A 12,212-nucleotide genomic window follows, 5' to 3' on the forward strand; every position below is an offset into this window, starting at 1 on the left:
AGACTGCAACTTCGCTGCTTTTCATAACCAGATGTTCTGTGGGCACCTTTCTTAGTTCTGGTGCTCTGGGCTGGGAAACCTAGGTTGGGGTTTAGACCCCAGAGTTCTCAGTGGGAACCCCCCACAGCTGAGATATCCCTACAGAACCTGAGCTGCTATCTGTGGGAGTCCAGCCAGGCCTTTCATGCCTCTGCCCTCCCTACCAGTCTCTATGTGGTCTCCACTTTCCCTCCTTGGTTATCAGGGTTCTTTCCAGCTAGTCTTCAGTTGATTATTCAGGATGCTTTCTCTGTATTTTAGCTGTAATTCCAGTTTGGGCTTGGGAATGTGTCAGTGTAGCTTCCACTTACCCCACCGCCATTTTGGAATCCCCCTTCAGTAATTTCTTAAAATATAGGTAGAGGAATACTAGAAGATTTGTTTTAATTGGGGAAGGTTTTGGGTTAAAGCTTGGTAATCCTAGTGATCTTGCATTTAGTAGCTTCTTAGAAAGGCATTGGAGAAGTAAGAGGTGGAGTACCAGCATCAGCTCACTGATAAAAACATCTAATTAATATCTTGTTATGATCTGAAAACAATTTCTAGCCCATGCTTACTCTATGTTTGGTTCTTTGTTGTTTTATTTTTCTCAAATCCTATGTGTGTGGATGATAGCCACAGTAAGGTCTGAGGTTGTGGTCATGGCTGGAAGTGGCTGACTCCCCTTAAGCTTCCCAGCATTTTGATAACAGGGCTGATATCTCTAGGGATCCATAGCCTAGTTTTTAAATGTGGTGTGCACATTTTAGTGCCATGAAAATAAATTAGTCATTGTCCAAAAAGAATTAACAACAGATTGCCTTGCATAGTATTATTTACCCAAAATACAGATTTGTTTCAATTTAGCTAGTTAGACTACTTTTGATTAGATACAAATTTCTACATGTTCTAAGACTAACCACCCAAACCCAGTACTTTTAGAACAATGTTTAAAATGTTCAGTCAAATTGAGCTAATGAATTGGGTTCCCTCTGGGGTGGGAAGAGAAAAGAACAGAGAGACTAATTTACTTCCCAATGTTCCAGATTAATCCAGTGTCATAACATTCTGTGCTGAGTTATTTTCTCATACTACAGAGGACTGCATGAAAGGAGAAATGGGAGTACCACAGAGTGAAGCACGCCTTGTTCCAACACAAAATGCTCTCAGAGCTGTTGCCCATCTTTCCTTCTAAATCTCTTTAATTCCAAGCACCTTCAAATCCTGTGATTATATCAGTGAAATCATCTTCACTGAGTGCTGATCACATTTTAATAACTTACAGCTTTTTATTTCCCCAATGATGAGGCCTGGTATGCTCCATTGAAAAAGAAAAATGTGCACCCACTAAGGCAATGTAGGTAAGGGGTAACATTCTCCTCTACCCTCTTATGTTCAGTAATTGGGCCCTGCAAATTAAACTGACAAGAGACAGGTTAACAGAAGAAAATGACTTACTCATATGCCCATAGGAGCCAACAAAAGCACTAACTCTCTAAACTGTTAAAGTTAGATTCTTATATATCTAACTTAGTAGAGGAAAGGGAGGGAGGAGAAACAGCTTCTGTGGGAAGAACAAAATATTTCTTTAGGAAATACAAATGGATGTTTAGACCAAATTGAAGATAATAGAGTCTGTGATGTTTTTCTACAGAGGTATAAATGGTCTTTCTGTCTTGTTCTGAGTCATAAAGTTCCCCTGTAAAAAGATTCATAGTAGGTTTACTCGTGTGTACTCGTTCCTGGGAGTAGATGTCATTCCAAAGGAAATTTATGGCAGTTCTCACTTCTCAGAAGTTCCTACTTTTAGTCGGATAAGGGAAGCTCCAAAAAACTTCCTTTTGCATCTGTTGAATCTCAAATGTCTTTGTCTTAAAATAATTTTGATACCGTCTCTAAGGTTCCAAGTAGGTCCCACAGCAACTATAAAAAGACTTGAAACAGGGCAGCACTGAGGAGCAGGGGGCAGCTTTGTTGGCAGGAGATCTGAAAATATTCAAACTCATGAATCTTAAACTTTGAATCAAGGGTGGTATTGGTCCAGGTCTCAACAAGGAAATGATAGATCTGGGCAAAAAAAAAAAAAAAAAAAATTTAGGGATTGGAAGAGAGTGTAATTAAAGGATTATTTACCAAGGTGTAGGCAGGATATGGAGCAGCTACAAGGGGCTGTAGGAACAGGCTAGTAAGAGTTAAGCTTGTAGGATCCAGGGATGGGAGCATTTTCTGAACCTAGACAGAAAATGTTGTGTGGAGGTCACTGAGAGGGGCTGTGACCTTCAGGAGAGGGACTCAGTCACAGAGAAGGAGCTGGGAAAATACATATTTTAATTTAATCTCCTCCTTTCCTCAAATATCTCCCCATTGGCCAAGCCCAACATAAACCTTCAGGCATGAGAACCTGATTATGCAATTCACACAGGCCCTGGGACAGCTCAGGATGGATAAGGCTGGAGAGTGGATGTGGAGTGAATCTGGGAGAACAAATGAAAAATATCTAGATATTCAGAGAAAAAACTCTCTTCCCCATGTGGGAGAGATAGGATTCCCAGCTGCAGGCCAGCTGTGTCCTCTCCTTGCGCTAATGAATTTTCTAGCACTAACCCTCTGAGGCATAAATAAGCTTAGGTTTGCCAACCTATTTTCAAAGAATTCTTCAATTCCCAGCCACGAAATCCATTAGGGTTTATTGTTTCTGCTTCTTTCGGAAAAGGCAGGTAATGAGTAACATTGCACCACTGGGGCACCCGATTGTTTCTCTTCTTCAATGTGTTTCCCTTCAACAATGCAAATGAGAAGTGCCCATCACGTGCTGAATCCTGGAGGGACTGTTGCCTGGACTGAGTGCTTTCATTAGTGGTTCACACAAGAACTACTCATCAAAGCCCACCATTGTTCCCCATGGTTCCCAACACCATGAGAATGAGGCTACTTGGAACTGTTCTTAGGAATGATTTGCTGTTTTTCTTAATCCTGGGAGACAACTACCCCAGTAAATAATTCTTCGTGCATTCAAAGAGCTGAAAGCACTTGAGATTCCTCTCCCAACTTTAGCAGAACTTAACAACCAACTTGCTCTATTAACAAAAGAAGAGGTGCCCTGGCTGGTTTGGCTCAGTGGATAGAGCGTCAGCCTGTGTACTGAAGGGTCCAGGGTTTGATTCTGGTCAAGGACACATACCAGGGTTTCGGGCTTGATCCCCAGTGGGGGAGGCAGCCCATAAATGATTCTCTCTCATCATTGATGTTTCTATCTCTCTCCCTCCCTCTCCCTTCCTCTCTGAAACCAATAAAAATATATTTAATTAAAGAAGAAGAAGAAGAAGAAGAAGAAGAAGAAGAAGAAGAAGAAGAAGAAGAAGAAGAAGAAGAAGAAGAAGAAGAAGAGAGACAATTTCCACCAAATCCAAAGAGGTTTTATTTTATGTTGGCAGAGTTTAAGAAATAAGGGAAATTCAAATAAGAGCAGTCAGAGGAGAAAGCTAAGAACCTGGTATTCAGGGAAAAGAAATTCCAGGGAGGTAGAGAATAAAATAAATTAGGGATAGAGAGGAAAGCTAATGGCAGAAAAAGAATAAGATTCCTGTTTCTGGTCATTTCAGTGATAAGGTAGGCTTCAAGCAGTGAGTTGTCATGCTATTAATACTATGCAGAAAATCATTCAGATATTAAGTCCTGCAGCAAATGCTACAGGCCTTCAGGTGAGCCTTACTCAGGAGTGGACTCGGCATTTATAAACAGGACATTTACACAATGTGTGGGGTCCTCTTTTTTAAAAAACAGGAAAAAATCAAAATCAAGTACAGGGCTTTGTAAAGAGCTTGTACCAAGTGAGACCTGAAACTTTTTAGTTTCGTAGTACATCCATGTCTGGCCATACTCAAATGTCTGTACCCCAAAGAATACGCAAAAAGGAGAGGGGGAGGAATAAATAAATGTAAATATGAGAAAACCCTGCCTTCACAGATAAAGGGGAAATGAGAGGACATATACCATAATACGATTTGAGCAAAGAAAAATAAATATAACCAAAATAATTTCTTCCTCTACACCACAGGGCAGGGTGTGGCGGAGACTTTCTGAAGGGTTAGCAAATGCCTGAGGGAGAGAACAGAGTATGCCTCCATGGACACATTCCATACGGAGTTGTGAAATGGGACCCAGCGAGGTCAATAGTGGAGAGCAGTACACTAAGATGAGGAATTCTGAAAGGCATGATGAAGAAGTGTGGAAACATGGCTATTGCACAATCTTGCCAAAGATAAGTCATGGGGATCCTCTAATTATAATTAAAGCAATCCTTCAATTACACGTTATAGAAGAGGAGAATGTATGAATTTCCCCTGAGCTAGAGAAAGAGAGATGTTTGAGAGTGTCCCTGAAAAGCCACCCGTTTGAAATTCTCACATCCTTGTCACTCACGACTGGGCACGGTGGCACAGAGGGATGTTCAGGAAGCTCTCACGGGATGGACATGATGTGGAGATCAGGTGACAGGTGGGAATACACGTGTGTACACAGGTGAAGTGCTTAGCATTGTACCTGACATATAATAAAATCTCAAACACTATAAGCCATCACATTAGCTACTATATTAAACAGTCAATGATAACAATCTACTTTTTCAATAAAATAAGACTTTGATGAACATAAGTGATTCTACTACTAATGAATATACTGTACTTGAGTGCTACTTCACTCAAGATATTTAATGTTTATTCCAATTCTTTATTGCTGCTTACAAACTCAGTGACTAAGAACAACAACCCTTTCATAATGTCTCAGGATTTTGTGAGTCAAGAGTTTGGGCAGGTCACTCAGAGGTGCTGAGCTGCTCTAGAGGGTTGAAGTGGCTCCACTCATATATCCTGTGTCTTTGTGAGGACAGATGGGAAGCTGGGGTCTGTGGGACTGTTGAACAGTGTCTTCTGTGGCATTGCCAGTCTCTTACAAAGTGGCTTGTGGCTCCCAAAATGAGGGTTCCAAGTGATCCAGGTCAAAACTCAAAGGCTTCTTCTGAACTAACCTTTGAAATCACTTCTGTCGCAATGATTTGATAGACTAAGTCACTAAGACCCATCCAGGTTGAAAGGGAGGAAAATTCAACTCCACCTCCACACAAGAGTAGCAAAGAACTTACAGCCATCTTTACTATACCAGAGAGTTTATACATATTAAAGGGGAAATGTTCAAAATTGTCTCCAGACAGCTACCCACATGACTTGAATAGAGCTGATGGCCATGGATGTTTGATTCTTAATGGGAAAACTATTTCTGCCATGCCAAATATTTCATCTGGACATTTGTTTTGGTGGTATATGGTTCCAGCCAATTGAAGAACTCACGGCATTTGAAATTCCAAATCTTGGGTTTCCCCAGGAAGGCCATACTGAAGAAAGGCGATTTAGCTGTCATCTTTCAGAATTCCAGGTGAGGTTCTCCTGAAAGTTTGGTACTTGGCACTCTGCTCTTAACAGAAGGAAAAGGCTCTCTTCAAATCTCCCCACCGTCTCTCACCTTTAACCTCTCTCTACCCATGAAAAGAAATAGTAGTGCAGAGGAAAGAAAGAAATAACTAAATAACTAAGTAAAGAGATCAATTCAAGTCTCTGCGAAGTAGTAATTATTCAGGTTATTAAACCATTTTTTGCTGTATGAGTGTCTCAAATAAATGATATCTTTCAGTTCATTTTTACAGTTGGCAAAATTACCAAATGACTATATGATCACATTTGGATCTCAAAACAACCCTAAAAATAAATAGGAAATGTACTATCATTTTCCTTTTTGTGGGTAAAGAAACCAGTCACTTGATCAAAGTCTCTTGGCTGACTAAAGGTAGCTCCTGTCTGGAACTTAGATCTTCCAGTTCTATACCAAGTGTTCTTTCAGCTATGCTGCTGCCTTTGAATAAGCTCATACATTTGGACAAAATAATATTTATCTAATTTCACATAAACACTTCATATTTAAGCTTTTAAGAATAATAACTCCGTATTTTGAAATGTATCTAATTTTTGCCCTAGCCGGTTTGGCTCAGTGGGTAGAGCATCAGCTTACAGACTGAAGGGTCACGGGTTCAATTCCAGTCAAGGGCATGTACTATGGTTGCAGGCTCCTCCCCGGCCTGGGCCCTGGCCAGGGCATATGCAGGAGGCAACCAGTTGATGTGTTCCTCTCACATTTATGTTTCTCTCTGTCTTTCCCTCTTTTCCACTCTCTCTAAAAGATCAATGGAAAAACATCCTCAGGTGAGAATTAACCAAAAATAAATAAATAAATAAATAAATAAGTCTAATTTTTGCATTTTTCTCCTAGAATTTTATTTGCTCTTTCTTTTTTTTTTTAAGGTAATTTATTTATTATTATTTTTTAAATATTTTTATTGCTTTCAGAAAGGAAGGGAGAGGGAGAGAGATAGAAAAATCAATGATGAGAGAGAATCACTGGTTGGCTGCCTCCTGCATGCCCCCTACTGGGGATCAAGCCCACAACCTGAGCACATGCCCTTAACCTGAATCGAACCTGGGACCCTTTAGTCCACAGGCTGATGCTCTATCCACTGAGCCAAATTGGCTAGGGTTTATATGCTCTTTCTGTAGAAATAACAATCTGCTTTTGTAGAAAGTGCACACCAAATTTGAATATCTTGAAATATAGGGTGTCCCCAAAAAAAGTATAAATGCAGTGTTTATTAAAATACATTTCATTTTCAAAATTGAGCTATCAGCTGTTAAAGTGTGTATACATTTGGGGGGACATGCTGTATATGACTTTTTACTAATCCAAGAATAAATTATATCATACATAGCAAGAACATCATGGATTTCATTTTCAAAGTACTTTGCAAGCATCAGCTAATTAAGCCTCCTTGTAGACTTCAGTATAACAGTTGTTTTCAAAATATCTCTTGTTTCCCAGCACATTTGTTCAATTCTTAAAATAAGAAGCTAAAGGCCTGGAAATTAATTATATCAGTGTGTGTGGCAAATACAATTAGCTCATGAGGCACAAATGCCCAGCTTTGAAGGACAATGTGAAACTCAAGGCCTTCTACATTCTAGGTACTGGATTGTTCCACAGGGTCTTATCTTCAAAAATGCAATACAGGCATCTGCTTTACAGTTGAAACCTTGAGGTAGTTTCCCACTTGGATCATTCTAAATGACAACCATATTCTGTCTTTAAGTCTTGTTTTCAGTTGCCAGAGGGAAATATAAACAAACATGAGGTCCCTGAAAATAGTTCCGTCCTGGGACACAGTAAATGATCAGGGACCATGCAGAAAATGTTGGGGTTGACTCTCAAAAAACCCTGCATATCTGGCCGCTGAAGGTCATGGGACAAACCCTATACTTTTTGTATGTCTCTCCCACGGCTATGCCAAGATTCTCAGCATTCTATCTAGTAGTTCCTTTGGGCTAAAGCCACGGTGAAAGTACCTCTTACCTGAGACTAGAAAGACATTAATTCAGGAACATTCTTATCTTCTAAGTATAGATGAGATGCATATAAAAAAACGGAATTTAAATGCATGAAATATAAGACAAGTGAGTTTGTTTAATGAATGGATTAAATGTGAAAATATTATATAACTAGGAGGCCTAGGCAGACTTGAAATCCCAAAAGGGGAAGAAGACATGAAAGGAGAGAGGAGAAAAAGTAAGGGAACACTAAAGATTCATTTCCCTTATCACTTAATACACGGCATAGATGACTATAGTGATAATACTGATAAGAGGCACCAGGCAGAGCAATGGAATAATCATCACTTATATGTTTATGTTGCTTCAGAGTTTACAAAGAGCTTCCCCATCTCAACGGCTCCTTAGACACTAGAAGGAATTGTCATTCCTTTTCTATAGATGAGGTTTGGAGACATTAAGTAATTGCTCAAAGTAGCATTTAGTACTTAGTAAAGCTAGGGCCCAAAGCCAAAACCTCTGAGTTCTAGTCTGCAGCTTGTTCTGCTGAACCATGTGAGAACCCTGGGCTCTGAGTCCAAAGTGTGGTGTCTGGTTCTTGCTCACCTCGTACCCTAGCACACTGAGCCAAGTAAAAATTTACATTCTCCAAACTTCAGTTTCTTATAGTTAAATGTTATCTACGCTTTTTTTCTTATTGGATCAAATGAGACAGCATATAAGAAAATATTTTATAAACTATAAAATGCTGTATAAATATAAGGCAGGAATAGCCATGTCTGACTGAATGAATTTATATCCCTGGGGCCTTGTCTCAACACATCCTTACAGTTAAGCTTTTCTCTATATTTTTCTGAAAAAAGAAAAGAAAAAAAGAAAGAATCTTCCTTTTCTTCAGAGTTAAACCTTCCACCTGTGCTTTAACATTAGACCAGCAAATATTTAGCAAGGGCTTACTGAGATTCTATCACCTCACTTTATCTTCATCCTCACTGTACAGGTAAAGAACTGAGGCTTAAAAAAGAGCTAAATAATTTACTCAGGATTATGCAAATAAAGTATGAGCGTCTAGGAAGTCCTGTTTCAGAGCCTATGTCATGAATTGCTGTGCAGTATTAGCTACACAATGATTCAGGCAACTTCTCTGTTTTCCCCTATTTCAGATATCTATTCCTGCATAACAATCCACCCCAAAGTTAAATGGCTTAAAACCATCTCCCTTATTTGCACATGATTCTGTAGTCTGTACTGGACTCAACTGGGTGGTTCTTCTGTTGATTTTGTCTGGAATTACTCATGTGGCTGCAGCAAGCTGGGAGCTCAGCTGAGGCTGAGGCTGAGCTATCCCAGATGGTCTCTCATCCTCCAAGGTTCTCTCTGCATGGTTGCTTATCATTAAATGATTGAGCTAGTCGGTAGTCCAAGCTTTTTTATAGCATGGTGGATGGCTTTCACAGGAGGACAAATTCTAGTGTGCAAGTGCTTGCCAAGCCTCTGCTGGCACCATGCTTGCTAATGTCCCATTGGCCGAAACAAGTCACAAGGCCAAGGCCAAAGTCCAGGGCATGCAGCCCAGGAGTTGTGGGTCACTGGGGCAATCATTGCTTACCACATTTCCTATCTTCTCCTCTATCTTCTCATTTAGGTTTCTTTTTTTCTTGTTTTTAATATATTTTTATTGATGAAAGGAGAAGGAGAGAGAGATAGAAACATCAGTAATGAGAGAGAATCACTGAATGGCTGCCTCCTGCACACCCCACACTGGGGATGGAGCCCGCAACCCGGGGCATGTGCCCTGATGGGGAATCGAACCCTGACCTCCTGGTTCATAGGTTGATGTTTAACCACTGAGCCATGCCAGCTGGGCTCATTTGGGTTTCTTTTGCTTTCCCTTAAGCATAAAAAACACTTGGATGACTACATTTTAATACAAATAAAATTTGCCTGTGATCACACTTTCCCCTTACTCTCCTTTCTTTCATAGACAACCATCTTCACACCCACTGTCTTTACTTCATCACTATCTACTCCTCAGTCACTACAGATTGGTTACACCAACACTACTGCACCAAAACTACTCTCCCACAACTCTCCAATAACCTCTGTAATTCCCAAGGCAGTGGATAATTTCCTGGCCTTGTTTACTTTGACCTCTCTGGGACATTTTACACTCTTTTTCTTATGTGAAACTCCTGTCTCTCATCCTTTGTATCTTTAGCTCTTCCCATCCTCTAATGGACCTAATGGTCTTTACTCACCAGCCTTCTGGCCCCTGCCCTCTGCTCTACTCATTATATAGCTTCTCATGCCCATAGCACCCAAAGTATATCTTTAACCCCCAGCTCGATGCTTACCTAAAGACTCACTTATTCAAGTATATCTCTACTGAAATTCAAGAAGTCCAAAACTAATTCATCACCTTTCTTCTAAAACCTGATCCTCCTCTTATAATTCCTTATCTTAGTGATTAATACTATCATTTACCCATTTGCCCAAATTAGAAATGTGATAGCCTAAGAATTCCTTCTCTTCTTCCAACAATATCCAATTGGTTATTAAATCTTATCTGTTCTACTTTTAAATATTTTCCAGCGATATGCTGGTAAATATTTTTAATTGAGATTATTTGAGTGACCTTAGTTAACAAAACCAAACAGATTTCAAGTGTACAACTCAATATGCTGATAAATGTTTAGCAATCAGCTTTGGGGAAGGATGGAGAGAAATTGAGCAGCATTTGATGATTTCCATGGTATAATCCTCCCACTATGGGTAATTTCAAACTACTAGCATGACATCACTGAGCAAAATTGGGAACAGATGCCCAGTAGCACATTATATAGTATTTCCACCTACAGATTCAACAGGCATAAATAACCATAAGAGAGTAAGTAACAGTAAAATGCAGCATAAGTGTGAAGTGATGTGTTTTGAGTATTTATTTCTTTTGTTTGATATTATTAAGTATATGTGTGTATAATTTAATCTATACTAATAAAAGGGTAATATGCTAATTAGACCAGGAGACCTTCCAGACAAAGCCATGGTGGCGGGGCCGAGGCAGAGGTGGTTAGGGGCAATCAGGCCAGAAGGGAAGGGCAGTTGGGGGTTATCAGGCTGGCGGGGCAGGGGGTGGCAGTTGGGGGTGAGCAGGCTGGCAGGGGGGCCAGTTGGGGGCAAGCAGGCCAGCGGGGGCGGGGGGGCAGTTGGGGGCGAACAGGCCGGCACGGGGGGCAGTTGGGGTGAGCAGGTGAGCTGGGGGGGGCAGTTGGGGGCAAGAAGGCCAGCGGTGGGGGAGGCAGTTGGGGGCAAGCAGGCTGGCAGGCAGAGTGGTTAGGAGTGATCAGGCAGGCAGGCAGGTGAGCAGTTAGGAGCCAGCGGTTCCGGATTGCGAGAGGGATGTCTGACTGCCGGTTTAGGCCCAATTCCTTCGGGCAGTCAGACATCCCCCGAAGGGTCCAAGATTGGAGAGGGTGCAGGCCAGGCTAAGGGACACCTCCTCCCCATGCATGAATTTCATGCACCAGGCCTCTAGTTTTTAATAATGGCTTTATTTAATAGTCAACTAAATTCCTGAAAATTTAACAATTGGCTCTCGGAGACCAGTACAAACTGAATCTATTTTTCTCTTCTCCATTTCCAAGACCACAGCCAAAATTCAATGCTCTGACCACCTCTCACCTTAATATTGCCATTTCCTTCTATTAAGTCTTTCACTGGCCTATCCTCGTACATAACTTTCCCAAAGACCATTTCTAACATGCTACAAGCTTTTATTTAGACATGTTCTTCATTCAAGGGAAATTTAATTTCTATGCAAAGACCTTGTTTAGACTAAAAAGCATTATTGAAAGGGACTTTTGCTATCAAATAACCCAGCCAATCTTCTATGATCAGCCTTTTTTTCCCCAACACAGAAAAATATTTATTTGCCACATAGGCAAAAACCGTAAACCTTAAAATGCTTGGAACTCCTTAATTCAAAGTGAACTCTGAATTTCTTCCAATACTGGTTTGGGGGTATTTGTTTGTTGTTTTTCTCCTTCCCAACATCTTTCTGTAAGAGGTAAATGGAGATCTTTATTTACAAGTTAGCGGGGTGAGTACCAGAACAGGAGCCAGGAAAGCTGGGTTCCAGTCCAATTCCTCTTCTTAACAGCTCTTTGACCTTGAGTGTGACCTATCATAACCTTTCTAAGCCTGTTCATCTACTATATCAATGAAGTTGTTTAAATGATCAAATAAGATAATATCCCAGTTATAAATCTGTTTGATAAGCCCCAGGCACTTTGATAATATAATCTGGTATCTGTTATACACCATTACTAGCTCCACATAATGTTTATTTAAAGGTATAAATAATGTAACACACATTTCAATGTTAGTACTCTGAATTTCTATTTAAGTAATGAATAGATATTTTCAGATGTGGCCCTTAGAGGAATTAAAATCCCCAAGCGGAATACATGCTATTTTTATTAAAACTAGAATGGATTATTATTTAAGGTTATACATGATTTGAGTTTTTCCTCCATACTCTATCCCAAATTACCTTCTATGTGCAGCTTTTCTCTCCATCCTTCCAAAGCACTGTTCCCTACTCCAGGTCTACCTCGTGATGTTCAAATAGTGGGATAGGTGAAAATGAGTTCTAATTTGTTTCTAACGTGATAAAAAGTCTGTGCTCACACCTACAACCTCCTTTTCTTCAATAAGAACTTTATTTGCTGCCTGGCTTGTGTGGCTTAATGGTTGAGCATCAACTTATGA

The 12,212-nt window shown here is 40.3% G+C and overlaps 1 protein-coding gene across 4 annotated transcripts in view; it reads left to right on the forward strand.

Moving 5' to 3' along the window:
* SPARCL1 (SPARC like 1) overlaps positions 1 to 12,212 on the forward strand; it is a 55,550-nt gene that overhangs the window by 18,348 nt on the left and 24,990 nt on the right. The window contains exons 1-2 of one of the 4 annotated variants that reach the window (XM_080661366.1): positions 3,330 to 3,432; positions 5,224 to 5,448. The exons of 1 other annotated variant lie outside the window; for it this stretch is intronic. The gene's annotated coding sequence lies outside the window, so the exon portion shown is untranslated. Of the gene's footprint in view, positions 1 to 3,329; positions 3,433 to 5,223; positions 5,449 to 12,212 lie in introns of those variants that run through there. 2 more of the 4 variants (XM_080661367.1, XM_080661365.1) reach the window with 2 other exon arrangements.

The sequence above is a fragment of the Plecotus auritus genome (genome assembly GCF_963455305.1).
Source record: "Plecotus auritus genome assembly, chromosome: 1".
In the NCBI taxonomy this organism is placed as follows: domain Eukaryota; kingdom Metazoa; phylum Chordata; class Mammalia; order Chiroptera; family Vespertilionidae; genus Plecotus; species Plecotus auritus.